This window comes from Mandrillus leucophaeus, unplaced genomic scaffold (genome assembly GCF_000951045.1).
Source record: "Mandrillus leucophaeus isolate KB7577 unplaced genomic scaffold, Mleu.le_1.0 Scaffold14, whole genome shotgun sequence".
NCBI classification, from domain to species: Eukaryota; Metazoa; Chordata; class Mammalia; order Primates; family Cercopithecidae; genus Mandrillus; species Mandrillus leucophaeus.
Genome location: NW_012101365.1, coordinates 10,683,376 through 10,700,384, shown reverse-complemented (window position 1 = coordinate 10,700,384; position 17,009 = coordinate 10,683,376).

Here is a 17,009-nt window from a genome sequence, read left to right as displayed (position 1 = left end):
AGGCAAGGAAATTTATCAACATAATCTAATTCTTTGCTTAATAATCATGCTATGAAGTAGGTAGTAAGTTACTCATTGCAGAGGGCCTTATTTAACAGGAAGTTGAGTAGAATAAGTAAACTATTTTGTCTCTCAAAGCACTTTTTATGGCTATGATTTTGCTTGTTCCTTAGGAAACGTCTGAAAGGAAAGCTGCTGGCTGTTACATGAGCACATGTGTTCGTGTTATGTGGGCATGTGTACAAAATTTATTTTTATGTGGCAGAGAATCTATAAATTATATAAATTTATAAATTATATACAGGATTGAAGTTAGAGAATCTAAAGTTGTTTTGGCTCTAATGACTTTGACCACCTCACTTGAAGTTTAGGAGAATCACTTTCCGTATCTTGAATCTTGGTTCTTACTACTGAGTATAAAATCTTGGAAATGAAGCATAACTGCTCTGTGCCTGTTTATTTATCTGCAAAATGTACACAGAAATATATACCGTCCAGTATATATTTCATAAAGTTGTTTATTCACATAGCATATATTTATTGTGTCCACTGTCTATCAGTCCATGTTCTAGGAGCTTAGGACACATGAATGAACAAATGAGATGGAGATTGTTGTAAGGTAGAAAGGAGTGAATACATGCAAAATACTTACATCAATCAGTACTTGTCATAATAGAGCAATCAATGGAGGTATTATCTTAAATATGAACAAATTGGCCAGGTGCGGTGGCTCATGCCTGTAATCTCAGCACTTTGGGAGGCTGAGGTGGGTGGATCATGAGGTCAGGAGATCGAGACCATCCTGGCTAACACAGTGAAACCCCATCTCTACTAAAAATACAAAAAATTAGCCAGGCGCAGCGGCAGGTGCCTGTAGTCCCAGCTGCTCGGGAGGCTGAGGCAGGAGAACGGCATGAACCCAGGAGGCAGAGCTTGCAGTGAGCTGAGATCGCACCTTTGCACTCCAACCTGGGCGACAGAGAGACTCCATCTCAAAAAAAAAAAAAAAAAAAAAGAACAAATAATATTTTCTGTGGTCTAGATCAGCCAGGATTTTAACATGTGTAAAGGGAGCTATTATAATTCAGAAAAACTATTTTGTTCTTACAAATCCTGGCTTTTAAAACTATTTACTTAGATTTGCTAAGGACTCAAGAGAGTCAGCTTTGAGTTGACAAAAGATTGATTTGTTGTAGTTTGTACTTTCTTCCTGGGTTGATTTTTCTTACTTAGCATGAATGGTAGGAGACTGTCAGAGTATGTGATTTTTCAGGGCAAAGAGATTTGCAGGGGAATGGAAAATATACTGATTTAATATTATCTCTATTATGTAAAACACATAGTAAATACTCAAGAAGTGATTATTGACAATTATTTCTTTTAGGAATTTGTAAAAATAATATAACAAAGAAGCTTAGGACAAACAAATGACTTGCCAGTGGCAGGACCCTTTGGCACTGCAGCTTATTGTAGGTGGAGATTATTGAGGGTAGTGAATATTCATAGAAAACCATAAAACATATACTATGAAAGCCAATAGTCTAAATAAAATCAAGCTGTCTTTGGGAATGGTCATTTTTCTCAGTTAAGAATCCAATGCATTAACTAGGAGTGTGTTGCAAAGACAGAAATTTCAATTTGGTGATCTCCTTCAGCAAATGAATTTACCCTCTTATTTCTCAAGGCATTCCTGCAAAGCGGAGTTGAGGTCAATATTTAGACTTCTGGTTCAATACAAATAAGAAGTTTCTGAACAATGTAATATCCAAATGCAGAAAAAAGCTTTTGATTGTTTTCTACAACAATGGGAATTAAGGGGTGTAACCTAAAATGCAGTGATGATGAATTTCAGTGTGTTTGTGGAATACACAGCTGGTTATCTGCACAGTGGATGCCTTGTGATCTGTGCATTCTATTGGAATGCCATCAAATAGTCTAAATGCCCCTATCTTACCTAAAGGACTAGAGTTGATCTGGTTGGTAGGCCTGGTATTGTAGGGAGTTTCTCACACAAAGTTGAACATTGTGGCAGCTTAGTGCATGTTGACTAGTTTTGATCAGGAAGTTGAGTAGAATAAGTAAAAGAAGTCTCTCTATATATACTTGGGAAATTGAATGTGGTTCCAAGATTCGGAGACTGTAGAGATCAATGAAGATCAGCAGTATGAAAATATGTGAGGGGTAGTCATAAACATTTTGGTGAAACACACATTATAGTTTTGTCTGTCTTTATGTCAATTTGGTATATCAACTTGGTACCTGGGAAAGTGGGCTGCAATTACTGGTCTAGGGGTGAAACGAACACAATAGCTGTTATGCTTATTTTAAAATTACCCATTCAGTTATTCCTCATCATCTCTAAAAACCAAGTTGCAATCTGTGAGCCCCATGGTGCCTCTTTCTTTTTATCTTCCTCCACGATGAAATGAATGTTTGCATGAGATGTTCTTGCATAAGAACTTTATTATCACCTGTGCATTGTGTATGTGTGTGTGTGTGTGTGTGTGTTTTAAACAAACAAAAAAGTGAAGACTGGCCTTAAATCCTAGCTGGCTATGGAAAGTAAAGTCATTATGAACACCTGTGAGTAATGACTTATTCATGAAAGTCTCTATTAGAATACTTAATAGTAAAATCTTTCCACTCTTGTGGAGAAATAATGTCCAGTGCAGAATGGCTTTGGGTGATTTGGTTCAAATTAGCCATCAAAATCACAATGGGTGGGACTATACTACTGTGAGACAAAAGCAGTGGTTTCCAGACCTGGCTAAGCATCAGAATTGCCAGTGAACTTATTAAAATGCATACACTAGACCCCACTCACTAAAATAGTATCTCTTGGGGTAAGGGACTTCTACATTTTTTGTCTGAATTTTCATCATATTTGATTCTGAAGCACAGAATGGTTTAGGAGTTACTGAGATAGTATATTGAAGCCATTTCTCTCTGTTAGGATTTTTCCAAGTGTGGTCTGTAGTCCAGTTGTGTCTGAGTCTTGGAGTGGAAGTGTGAGACTGGAAAGTGAGGAATAAGTGCAGATTAAACTACAGATTCCTGGGCTTCACTTTAATCCTGCTGAAGCGGCATTGCTAACAAGTGCCTCAGATGATTCTTATGTCAAAAGAGTTTGAGAATTATTATTGTGTATTCTCCTATGAATGGACTGTGGATGGAGGAGATTTGAGCTACTGGAATTGACCCTAAATAATGGGAAATATTTCATCCAGAGAAATGTGGAAGAGAACTGGCTATCCTGGAAACCTATTGAATCCTAGGCAAGGAAATTTATCAACATAATCTAATTCTTTGCTTAATAATCATGCTATGAAGTAGGTAGTAAGTTACTCATTGCAGAGGGCCTTATTTAAGTTCCCAGAGTTAGAAGTAATGGAAGCAAGACAAAAATTTGGGTCTAATTGACACCAAAGCTTTAAACCTGTCTACACTATAGCAAATTACCAGTAAATCTATATTAACCTTTGTATAAATCAGGAGAACTAAACTTTAATCCTGACTCTGAGCATGTCTATTTCTGTGGTGTTAGCTATGTCCCTGGTCCTCAGTTTCCTCACTCTTCAGAGCATAAGTGTTATATAAGACTATGGCTCTATTCCCATAGTGATATTTCTTCTTAAATATTGAATGAAAGACAATGGACCACAGAAAAAGTATCCTTGGGAACCAAGCCTGGCATCTGAAGGTCACAATATTCTTCTCTCTTCTGAGTAATTGTCTGAAGCCAATTTTGAAGTGTTTAAAAAAGAATTCTATGTTCCTCATTGGTGCAGGTAGCCTGAGACAAAAATTTAGTGTGTTGAAGATGTATTGGGGCTATTTATTTTTATAACCTAGAATGCTCCCAGTCACCTGCCCTCGAAGTGGGGCCATATATATTAACACCAACACAATCTCAAGGGACTATTCAGCAAAACTAGAATAATAAAAAATGGTCTCACATTTGCTATGGCTATTTGCACTCTACATTCCTGGATAAATGATGTCCAACCCCTGGGAACCTCTGTGTACCAGTAAAGGTTAAGGGCCTTTTTTTTTTTTTTTTTTTTTTTTTAAAGAATTCCTGTTCTATTTATAATAGAGGCTGCCCCATCCTAGAACTAAAAGCCTGTGAGAAGCATTAGCAGCGGCATCCAGGCGGGCAGGAGATTTTCTGACAGCCCCTTAAGTCATCCCTACCAATGCATACATGATCCTCAAAGGTCAGCAGGGCACTGAAGTCATGGCTTTGGATGCATATTGCATGCTCTTCCATCTGACTAGACTTTTCTGAACAATATCCTCAGGTCCCCAGTCATTCCTCAGTTATAAGGCCCTTCCAGACTTAGCACTTGTACCCCAGGTCTTCTTCAGGTCCTTGGCTTAACCCTTTCATCTCCTTGCATCCCAATTTCCTTATGACGCTGTCCATGGCCAGTGTTTGGCACTTACAAGTGCCTCAGATGATTCTTACATAAAAAGAGTTTGAGAATTGGCACTCAACCCTCAGTTGGTGACTGGCTTTGTTAGTACCCCCATCATTCCACAGCTTCCTGACCACTGGAAGACAAGATAGGCAAGGGCCTTAATGAAGATGACAGTGACCATATGTGGGTTTGCCAGAAATACTGCTTGACTATTTCCTTATCCCTATTAATAATGTTCCCTTTCTCTTTCCAAATGGTTCTGGTTTGAGTGATTAAATTATATTGTCACTCCATATAGAATGTTCTTTGTCTCATAGAAATGGTCTTGTAGTATCACACTACCCCCAGTGTCCAAAAGATACAGAATTTCACAACAAAACCTTTCTCTGATTAATTTTCATGGATTATGGAGCTTTTAAAAACATAACCGCTTCTAGCCCTGTCTCTGGTGCACTGCAAGCCTAAATAAATGGAAGTTAACCATATTAGTAAATCTGGTCACTCAAAATGTCGCCAGGGTTAATGTGAATAGTGAACCCACAGTCAGTTAGCCCAGCACAGCTTCTGTAAATGGTCCTGCTCACTCCGTATAAGCACATGCCAAGCTCTGCGTTAAAGGAGGTTCCAGTACATACTTTCCATTTTCAAACTAAGTCCGAAACTTCTTTGACCAATTTCTACTTTCTACCTTCTATTGCGTGATGCTTTACTCACCAATTCTGTAATTCATTTTTAGATAAAGAGAAGTGTTAAAATGACAGAAGATGCTATTACAGAAGAGAAAGAACTGAGAGATCTGGATATAATACATGTTTGGTAGCTGAAGCAATCTGAGGTCAAGGAGGAGAGATAGCACAATGAAAAGAGTATCTGGTGGAATTTTACAAGTGATGATAATTCTTTAAAAAAGAAGGGATTCAGGGTAAAGGGAATGGGAAGGATTGGGGGAGAGCTCTAAAAGTCCTTTTTTGTTGTCATTTGTTTTGAGATGTTTTGGTTCCAGCGAAGGCTCTGTTTCAGATGCTACAGGAAAAGTACTCTCCCGTCTTGAGCCCAAAGGAAGTGTGCACTCCCCCAGGCTGCCAGATTCCAGGTCTTGGAATGAATGGTGAGTCTTGGAGTAATCACATGTCCTGTGCTAGGAATGCATTCCTAGAGATTTGTGGTCTCAACATCTGGGCTGCAGGTGATAGATTAGATCAGGGAGGAGGAAAAGGCCCGAGAGGGGATTCATGACCCTGGGCTCAGCAGGGGATCTAGCTGGATTAACAGGAAGGCTGCCATCATGGCCAGGCAGAGAAGCTTGCAACTCTCAAGTGCAGCATGCTTGGGTCCGGTGCTGGGAGCAGGCAGTGGCAGTCTAAACGACAGTGGAGGAACACTGGTGTCTGGAAACAAAGTAGATCAGAAAACTTCCTAAGCAGCAGAGGTCACAGGAGCCATGCACAAACACATAGGCAAGCATAAGGATGAAGGACAAGGAGTTGATCATAAAGAAAGAGACATCTTTTGGCATGAAATTAGCTGTGAATTACTTGGGGAAAGATCAGAGTCTGTGACCCTTGAAATATGTGAAGTGACTTGGAAATGAAGGTCCAAGTTTATAAACAGAAGTAGTATTTTCTCTATCCTAACTCAGAAATGACTTATTTAGAGAAGGCTGCACTGAAAAAGATTGGATTCGAGTCCTAGGTTTACCCTTAACTTCTTAAATGTATTTGGACCTGCTCCATTTAGGCTCAATGTCTTCAGTTAAAAAAGCTGGACTCTGTGTCTATGCTGTCTAATATGGTAGACACCTACAACTACTGAAATGTAATTAAATGAACAAAAATTCAGTTCCTCAGTCACACTAGTCACATGTCCAGTGGTCAATAGCTACATGTGGTTACTGGCTACCACACTGGACAGATATAGAACATTTCCATCATCATAGAAAGTAATTTTGAGCAATGCTGCCTCTATAGATTATCTGCGAGTCCATTTGGGAACCATGAAGCAAATTACTACGTGTCAGGGATGAAGCTAGAAGCCATTTCTGCCCACCTTAAGATCTCTCTCTGTAGGAATCTTTGCAATGAAGCTCTTGTTTGAGCTGGTGGAAACTTTCTTGAGCTGAACTACAGTCTGAGGCTCTTCTACTCAATTCTCCTGCCTCCCCGTCTTCTTTCACAAGTATCAGATCTGCACTGTAACATACTTTCCCTGCCTACTGTTTTTCCCTCTCCTTTCCCTCATACAGGCATTGTCCTCGATAAATCTCTTACACTTCCAACTCCAAATTGGCTTATGGTTTTCAGAGGGCCTGAACGAACACATGAAGAAATGTTCTTCACGACAGACAATTAGGATCACCAGAGAATATGACCATACGTCATGGTCTGAGCAGGCAGCCAGGCCTGTATGATTTATGAGCTCTCCATGGCTTTCTTCCCAGCTGTGTACTTCCTAGAGAAACCCTATTAACGATTTCTTGCCTCTCAGTTTTCTAGCCTCTGCCTTCTGGTTCCTCTAACTTTATCCTGACTACTCTCTTGGACCAGATTCTATAGTCCGGAGCTCATATTTGATTTATAACCACTGTCTTGAACTTGATAATTTTGGCCATACTTTTTTTCAAGGCCTATCCTTGCTCAGGTTAGAGACCTTGATTCTCCTTTCCTCTGTACTCCATGATCATGACCCTTGGTTCATTTCTAGCCTTGCGTTTTGGAATCCCAGCTTGGGCAAATCAGTAGGCACTCTCTTGTCCAGAAGGGAAGGTGGGCAAGACTGCAAATGAAGCTCTGTGTGAGAAAGTGAGATGTTCCAACAGGTGGATGGGAATCAGATATGCCATGCCTGAGGATCCAGTTCACTTGCAGAAGCATACCTAGAAGGGTGCAGGCCGGTCAACAGGATTTCTTAACAGTCCTCTTAGTTTTTGGAGTAGAGGTTAGGAAAACCTAAAAAGCTCATTAGAAGGCAATGGTGGTATATACCATACCATTCATTCACTTAAAAAACAACATTTATTGTGTGCTTGTATCATGCTAGGTCTTGTGCTAGATGGAGATGGAAATATGAATTACCAGAGTTGCTGCCTTTGGGTGTTCATGGTCTAGACTTTAGACCTGAAATAGGAGCTCAGGAACTGCATCAGAGGCAGAAAACCAGCAATGAAAATTAAATTTTAAAAAATTTTAGTTAAACTATCAGCAAGAGGGAGTTGATCTTGTGGCAGTGTAGGTGAAAATTTAAAAAAAAAGTGGGGGGCAGGGAAATGGAGATTGAGACCTAGGGGATGGTTACTCTAATCCTCCTGCCTAAGGCAGCTTTGGAGTTTGGACTCAAGCAGCTGTTGCTGGGAGGAGAGAAGAGGAGCAGGAACTGAGATCCAGGGAACATCCACCACTACCCTCCCTGATAGAGACTTTGCAGATTTCAGGCTGCTACAACCTCTGAGTGACATGCAAACTATTTGTGGGCTCATGGAGGGGCTCAACTGGGCTTCTAATTATAAGTCATCATTCCATAACAGCTAGCATTTGGAGATTTCTGCTGTTTGTAGTATTTGTCAATTAATTTGCAGAAATATACAGGGTTCATCCAGTTGAATAACTTGTACTATAGGCAGGAGTGAAAGAACTCAGATATTGCTGCATGTAATGGAAACCCAAGATATTAGAGGTAAATGGAAGATAGAGGTTCAGTTCTCTGTTATATAAATGTCCTCGTGTTTATGGTGGCTCTGTTTGAATTCATGAAAGAAGGATCCGGGCCTCTTTTCTTGTTGTCCTGCAATTCCTCAGTGCTGTTGTCAACCACATGGTCCAAGAATCTTCACTACCATGTCTGGATTCCATCTACAAAGAAAGTGGGAAGGGGAGGTGATGAGCATGCGTTTTCCTCAGCGGTAGAGCTTGGATGTTACATACACATGATCAGCTTTGCTCAGATTTCACTGGCCATAATTTACTTTCAGGGTTCCTGGAAGAGGTCACGTGTCAAGGCAAAGACAATGAATACTAGGGGGTAATTGTTTTCAGTCATGGACTTGTGTGCACTCTTAATTTACAGAGTGTTGCCCACTTCCAGCACTGGCCCTGAGGAGGGGGTACTAAACCTTCTTTCTGCCACCACTATCCCTCAGACTTACCTCTATAGGGACATTTTTCACCCTGGGTTGGAACTCTGTGTATTTGCATCTGTGAGCCTCTTGCCAAGCAGAAGCTATTGCACCAAGTCTGGCACAAAGTAGATGCTCAAAACACAGGCTATCTGGTTCAGTAAATGGCTGGTGAATGAATGAAATCCTTTAGAAATAAAATGTTACAAAATCTCTGTATGAAAACAGACATTCACCTGAACACCCCCTCCCCTGCCCCTTTTTACCTGCTAGGAGAGGCTGGGCTCATACATTCTTTTTTGCAATTGTTGGGGATGATTAAAAGTAATTTATTTACATTGGGTATGATTGGCTGAAGGAATGACTAAATAGGTGTGGAAGTTAGAGATCTGACATTCTTAGATACCAAAGTCACTGTGAAAATCATCCTCAGGCCTGTCTGAGCCAGTGACTTCACTCCACTTCTCTGTGGGCAGAAGCTGGGTAGCCTTTCTGACTTGGTTATGCCAAGCGGAAGTAACATCCTTTCCCACCCCCTGCCACATCAAAGGGGTCCTGGGAGCAAGGAGGAGTGTTATTGTGGCTTTTCACTTCAGGAAGCAAACATAATGATCCTATTCATGGCATTAACTGCAAAAAACTATCATTAAGTCGTTGAGTGTCTTATAATCACGGGGAAGGGAACTAATACTTTGGAGCTCCAAATATGCCAGGCACTTTGCGACCTCCGTCTCTTTTAATCTTCTCAATATTCTATGAGAAAGTTAATTTGAGTCCCCATTTTACAGATGGGGATCATGTCAGAGAGATAAAATAATGTGCTCAAAGTGGTGCTGCTACTGAGGTCAAAACTGGGATCTGCCTGCCCAAACGCCTGCATGCTTACCATGATGTCAAGTGGTCGTTGCTTACATTCCTAGTGTATTCTATAATGCACAGCTTTCATAACACTGACTCTCTTGGCCTTGACAATTAACCTGTGAGGTGTGGAAAGTAGGAGTTTTCATCCCCATTTTGCAGATAATCAGAGGTTCACAGAGATTAATTGACCTGCTACATATCACGCTGCTGTTAAATGACAGCCAAAACCACATCTGCAAGTCTAGGGTTCTTTTGCCCTATCCGTGCCCACCTTATGTGGACGTTATGTAGTTGACAGGAACAAAGAAAAGAAGTTGATTTCTTAAAGACATCAAAGGTTTTCATTATGGAGTATAGGTAAGATTACTAGCTATTCTGATTTTCCTAGACTTTCCTGGGTTAGTACTGAAAGTCCTGTGTCCTGGGGTTACCCTTAACTATGGGAAAACTAGACCATTGTTTCACCTAGTCAAGTAAATTTCTTGAATCTCATAGAAATCAATGATTTTCCTTGACAATGTCATGTCAACAAAACAGCATCATAATGACATCAGGTTTACATTATTCCAAATAATAATGTGATCATTGTTGGCCCAGTGTTGTTCATTAAAAGAAGTTAATTTCAGTGGGGAATTCCAGTATCTCAGAGTTGCCCTTGGCTCAGCTTTATCTCGTGATTGTGCTTTTATTCCATCAGGCCTTGTCTTAGAGCCAAGGCCATCTTGCCCCACCTGTGGATTTAGCCATCAGTGGTTCTCAAAGTTCATTGTCCGCAGAATTATGTGAAGAGCTTATTAAACCACTCATTGCCCCAACCCCAGAAATTGTGATTCGTTAGATCTGGCACAGCACCATGAACTTGTACCTCTAACAAGATCCCACATGATGCTGATGCCACTGGTTTGTGAACCATACTTTGAACCACACTTGGCCAGTCCAGTGGTCTCAAAACTGCGGGTGCAAGGCAATCCATTGGGGTGTGGGAAGAAAATATAACTTTTATGTATATTTTAAAAAAGCTAAATACTTTTATGATTTAAAATAATGTATTAGAGGGAGGGGCTCAAGAGGGCTGGACAGAGGCATCTGGCACCTCCCTCTTCCCCAAAGAACCAAAACAGTGAGTAGATAATCACACTTTGAATAGATCATCTAAGAGAGAACACTGGAATTCAACAGAGAAGTGACAGAAAATACCTAAGGCAAGGAAGAAGAGGAAAGTGAGGCAGTTTCCTACACAAGTATTGGCAGAAAGCCCTGAAAGGCTCCCCAGTGTGGGACAAAAGTAACTAGAGATCCCCAGCAGTCCACATTCCTACTGAAGACTCCTATAATCCCAGCCATGGAAGAGCACCTCAATCCTTATGGGCCCTGAGACTAACATAGGGAGCTGCTTAGAACCTTGTGATAGCATTGCTTTGGAGAGGGAGCTTACACTGAGCCCCACACAACCTTTGAGTCCCAAGCAGCTATAACACGATGCCATTTTGAAAGCCCAGATCCCACCATACTGCATCCTGCCATGGAGCCCAACAGCCCCTGCATCTCCACAGCCCTGGAGCCCCATTGAGATCCCCTGCCTACAGCTGCTGCTGCTACTAGCTTTCACTGCTGGGCTGAAGCATACCCCACTGATAGTGACCCTATCATTCCCAGCAGTGGATGCATCTATAAGTGCCCTGAGGATAGGCTTCTTAGTCCTCCTCAGCAGCAGGGCTGTGGTGCAGCCGCTGCTGTCCCACTCTGCTGGGGGTCTGGGATCACCCCACCCTTGCTTGTCACAGCCAGCACTTGTATGCATCACCAGGGGTCCCGAGGACAGGTCTATTTGGCCTGGCTTTCCACCTAACCCCACTCAGTGCCTGAGCATGCCATCTGGGGATCTGGAGATTGGCCTGCCCCACCCACTACTGTTGGCACTTGAGCACCCTTCTCAGAGGCCTAAGGCTGGGCCTACCTAGTCGGACACTACCACTACTGCTGGCACCCTCCAATCATGTGCCACTTGTGGTCCTGAATACTGGCCCGTCCAGCCTGTGGTAGCCACTGCCAACACCAACATGGAGCACTTGGGAGGCAGAGGGTTTTCCCACTACTACTACGATTGCCTATGCCATGCCTACTTTCCAGGATCCCAGTGACCAGAGCACCTGTCTGGCCCATCACTGCCACTGTTGACACTTAAGCAAGCTGCCTGGAGGCCCAAGAATCAGTCTTTCTGGACCCACTAACACTGTTGTTAGTGTATGCTCCCTGGAGCCCAAGAACAGGCATTCTCAGCCTGCTGCTACCATTACTGAGGCTTAAGGACAGGTCCACTTGGGATCCCTGTCCCCAGCAAAGCATAACAATGGCCTTCACTAAAAACCACACCCTAAGCCACTGAGGAAACCAAAGACATGACTGACACCATTTAAAGTTGAAGAAGTTATATGGAGACTACACTGCTGCACATACCCAGAATGAAAGCCAAAGTGTGCTACCCAACCAACATCATAGATATTTTCAGGAAAAAGTCCTCTTCTACAAAAGCAAATCCAAAAATTAGAAGTAACTATTATACCAGATGTGCAGACATCAATGCAAGGATACAAGAAATATAAAAAAGTGAGGAAATATGACACCTCCAAAAGAATACAACAATTCTCTAACAAGAGATCACAAGGAAAAAGAAATTTATAAAATGCCAGGAAAATAATTCAAAATAATGATATTAAAGAAACTTAGTGAGATACAATAGGACTAAACAAAATTAAAAGGAAATCAGGAAAACAATTAATGATATAAATGACACATTTACCAAAGAGATAGAACAAAGGGATAGAAAATTTATTTAACAAAATAATAGCTGGCAACTTCCCAAGTCTAGCAAGAGATTTAGACATCCACCTACAGGAAGCTCAGAATCATCAAATAGATAGATATGGAGAAAACCAAAGGTTCTTCATGGCACATTATAATCAAACTGTTAAAAGTCAAAAACAGAACTATAAAAGGAGCAAGAGAAAAGCATCTAGTCACTTATAAGAGAACCCCCATCAAATTAACAGTGGATTTCTCAGCAAGAACCTTATAGGACAGAAGAGAATGGGATAACATATTCAAAGTGCTGAAAGAAAAAATTGTCAGCCCAGAACACTGTATGTAGCAAACTTATCTTTCAAGTCTCCTTCATGAAGGAGAAATAAAGTCTTTCCTAGATCATCTAAAGCTGAGGAAATTCATCACCACTAGACTGGTCCTACAAGAAATATTTAAGGAGTCCTAAACCTGGAAGCAAAATAGTGATGTCGTGAAATAGTGATGTCTATCATGATGAAAACACATGAAATTGTAGAACCCATTGGTAGAAGAAACACACAAATGAAAAAGAGAAAAACTCAAATGTTACCACTACAGAAAAACCACCAAACCATAATGGTAAACAATAAGAGAGAAAGAAACAAAGATTATACCAAAAAATGAGAAATCAGTTAATAAAATGACAGGAACAAGCCCTTGCATATCAGTAATAACTTTGAAAATAAATTGATTAAACTTTCCACTTGAACTATATAGACTGACTGAATGGATTGAAAAAAAAAAAAAAAACTGGCTGAAGGGATAAAAATATGCTGCCTACAAGAAAGTCATCTCACCTGTAAAGACAAATATAGATTGAAAGTAAAGGGATGGGAAAAGATATTCTATGCAAATGGAAACAAAAATGAGCAGGAGGAGTAGCTAGCTATACTTCTATCAGATAAAACAGACTTTAAGTGAAAAACGGTAAAAAGAGATAAAGAAGGTCATTACATAATGATAAAGAGATTGATTTGGTAAGAACTTATGACAATTCTAAACATATACGCACCCAACAGAGCACCCAGATACATAAAGTATATATTATTTGATTTAAAGCAGGGGTCTCCACCCTTCAGGCTGCAGACCAGTACTGGTCCATGGTCTTTTAGGAACTGGGCCGCACAGCAGGAGGTGAGTGGTAAGTGAGTGAGCATTACTGCCTGAGCTCTACCTCCTGTCAGATCAGCTGCAGCATTAGATTCTCATAGAAACCCAAACCCTATTGTGAACTGCGTATGCAAGGGATCTAGGTTGCACAATCCTTATGAGAATCTAACTCATGACGAATGATCTGATGTGGGACCATTTCATTCCGAAAGATGCCCCCTCCCCACCCTTGGTCCACGAAAGAATTGTCTTCAACAAAATTGGTCCCTGATGCCATAAAGGTTGGGGACTGCTGATCTAAAGGGAAAGGTAGACTCCAATACAGTAACAGTTGAGGACTTCAACACCACGCTGTCAGCATTAGACAAATCATCTAGAAAGAAAATTAACACAGAAACATTGGATTTAAACTGCACATTAGACCAAATGTACCTAACAGACATTACAGGACATTTTATCCAACAGCTGCAGAATGCACATCCTTCTCATTAGCACATGGAACATTTTCCAGAATATGTTATTATATGTTATATTATGTTACTGTTAGGGCAAGTCTCAACAAATTTTTAAAATTTCAAATAATCTCAAGTATCTTCTCTGACCCCAATGGAATAAAACTAGAAATTAATAACAAGGTGAACTTTGGAAACTGTAAAAAGATATGGAAATTAAACAATATATTCCTGAATGACTATAGAATCAAGGAAGAAATTAAGGAGAACATTAAAATAATTCTGGAAACAAATGACCATGGAAACACAACATGCCAAAACCTATGGGCTACAGCAAAATCAGTGCTAAGAGGAATGTTTGTAGCAATAAATGACTACATCAAAAAAGTAGAGCTGGGTGTGGTGGCTCACACCTGTAATTCCAGTTCTTTAGGAGGCTGAGGCAGGTGGATTGTTTGAGCCCAGGATTTCAAGACCACCCTGGGCAACATGGTGAAACCCCGTTATCTACAAAAAAGACAAAAATTAGCCAGGCATGTTGGCATGCACCTGTAGTCCCAGCTGCTTGGGAGGCTAAGTTGGGAGAATTGCTTTAGCCCAGGAGGTCAAAGTTGCCACGAGCCATGATTGCACCACTGCACTACAGTCTGGGTGACAGAGTGACACCCTGATTCAAAAAAAAAAAAAAAAAAAAAAAGGAGAAAGATTTCAAATAAACCATGTAACAAGGCACCTGAGAAATTGGTTTCATGAAAAAATAAACAAAATTGATAAGCTGCTACCTGGGCTCATAAGAGAAAAAGAGAGAAGACTCAAATCAGAAATGAAAAAGGAGACATTACAAATGATACCACAGAAATAGAAAATATCATCAGAAACTATTATGAACAATTATATACAAAAAACTGGAAAACCTGGAGAAAATGAACAAATTCCTGACACATACAACCAGAACTAGAACAAGACAAGGATACCCACTTTCACCACTCCTATTCAACATAGTACTGGAAGTCCTAGCGAGAGCAATCTGGCAAGGGAAAGAAATAAAAGGCATCCAGATTGGAAAATAAGTCACATTGTCCCTCTTTGCTGATGATATTATCTGTGTCTATGAAAACCTAAAAACTACACAAAAAACGTTTATATCTGATAAATAAATTCAGTATAGTTGCAGAATACAAAATCAAAATGTAAAAATCAGTGGCATCTCTACACACCAATAATGAACTAGCTAAGAAAGAAATCAAGAAAGCAATCCTATTTACATTAGCTACACAAAAACTACCTAGGAATAAATTTAACCAAAGAGGTGAAAGACCTCTATAAGGATAACTACAAAAACACTGATGAAAGAAATTGAAGAGGATACAAACAAATGGAAAGACACCTTATGCTCATGAATTGGAGGAATTAGTGTTACTAAAATCACCATACTATTCAAAGCAATCTATGGATTCAATACAATCCCTATCAAAATATTAGTGTTATTTTTCATAGAAATAAAAAAGAATTCAAAAATTTGTATGAAACGTAAAAGAGCCTGAATATCCAAAGCAATCTTGAGAAAAAGAACAGCTGGAAGCATCATTCTACCTGATTTCAAAACATATTATAAAACTATAGTAACTAAAATAGCATGGTACTTGTATAAAAGCAGACACATAGGCCAATGGAACAGAATACAGAACCCAGAAATAAATTTGTGTATTTATAGCCAACTGATTTTTGGTAAAAACACCAAGAACATAAACTGGGGAAAGGGCACCCTCTTTAATAAATGGTGCTGTGTAAACTCAAAATAGATTAAAGACTTAAATTAAGATCCCAAACTATAAAGCTACTAGAAGAAAACATAGGACAACAACTTCAGGTCATTGGTCTACGCAAATATTTTATGGCTAAGACCTCGAAAACACAGGCAACAAAAACAAAAATAGACAAATAAGACCATGTTATTAAAATCCTTCTGCACAGCAAAGGAAACAACAGAGTGAAGAGATAGTATGTTGAATGGAAGAAAGTATTTGAAAACTAGTTATACAAGAAGAGAATAATATCCAGAATATAATCCTCAACAGTAAAGAAACCAAATAATCCCATTAAAAAAGACATGGGCAAAGGATATAGATGGACGTTTCTCAAAAGATATACAATTGGCAAACAGGTATTTGAATAATTGCTCAGTATCACTAATCATCAGGGAAATGCAAATCAAAACCATAATGATATATCATCTTATCCCAGTTAGAATGGCTATTTTACTAAAAAGATAAAAAATAACAGATGCTGGTGAGGACATGGTGAAAATTAATACAACCATTATGGAAAACAGTATGGAAAATTTGCAACAAACTAAAAACAGAACTACCACACAACCTAGCAATCCCACTACTGTGTATTTATACAATGAAAACTAAATCAGTATACCAAATCGATACCTGCATCCCCATGTTTATTGTAGTACTACTCACAACAGAAGAGGTACGGAACCAACCAAGTGTCCATCAACAGACAAACGGATAAAGGAAAGGTGGTATACATACAAAATGGAATACTATTTGACCATAAAAAATGAAATTATGTCATTTTTAGCAACAAGGATGGAACAGAAGGACATTATGTTAGTTGAAATAAGCCAGGCACAAAAAGACAAATATTGCATGTTCTTACTCACATGTAGGAGCTAAAAAGGTTGATTCATGAAGGTAGACAGTAGAATGATAGACACAACACTAGAGGCTTGGAATGGTGTTTGGGTTGGTGAAGGAGAAATGAAGAGAGGTTGGTTAATAGGTACAAATATGCAGTTAGATAGAAGGAGTAAGTTCTAATGTTCTATAGCAGAGTAAGGTGACTATAATTAACAACTATGTATTGCATATTTCCAAATAGCTAGAAGAGAGGACCTGAAATATTCCAACACATAGAAATGATCAATACTCCAGGCAATAGATACTCTAAATAACCTGACTTGATCATTATACATTCTGTGCACGTAACAAAGTATCACTTGTATCCCACAAATGGGTACCAATATCGTGTATCAATAAAAAATAGTGTATTAGTAAAATAGTATAGGTAAATAATTTATATGTACATAAATATACATAATTAAGCAAAAAAGAGCTTGATAGAATTGAGCAATAACTTTTTCTCCAACAGAACAGTGTGTACCTCCCACATCAGAGTTATCTATAAGCATCTGAACCTCCATCA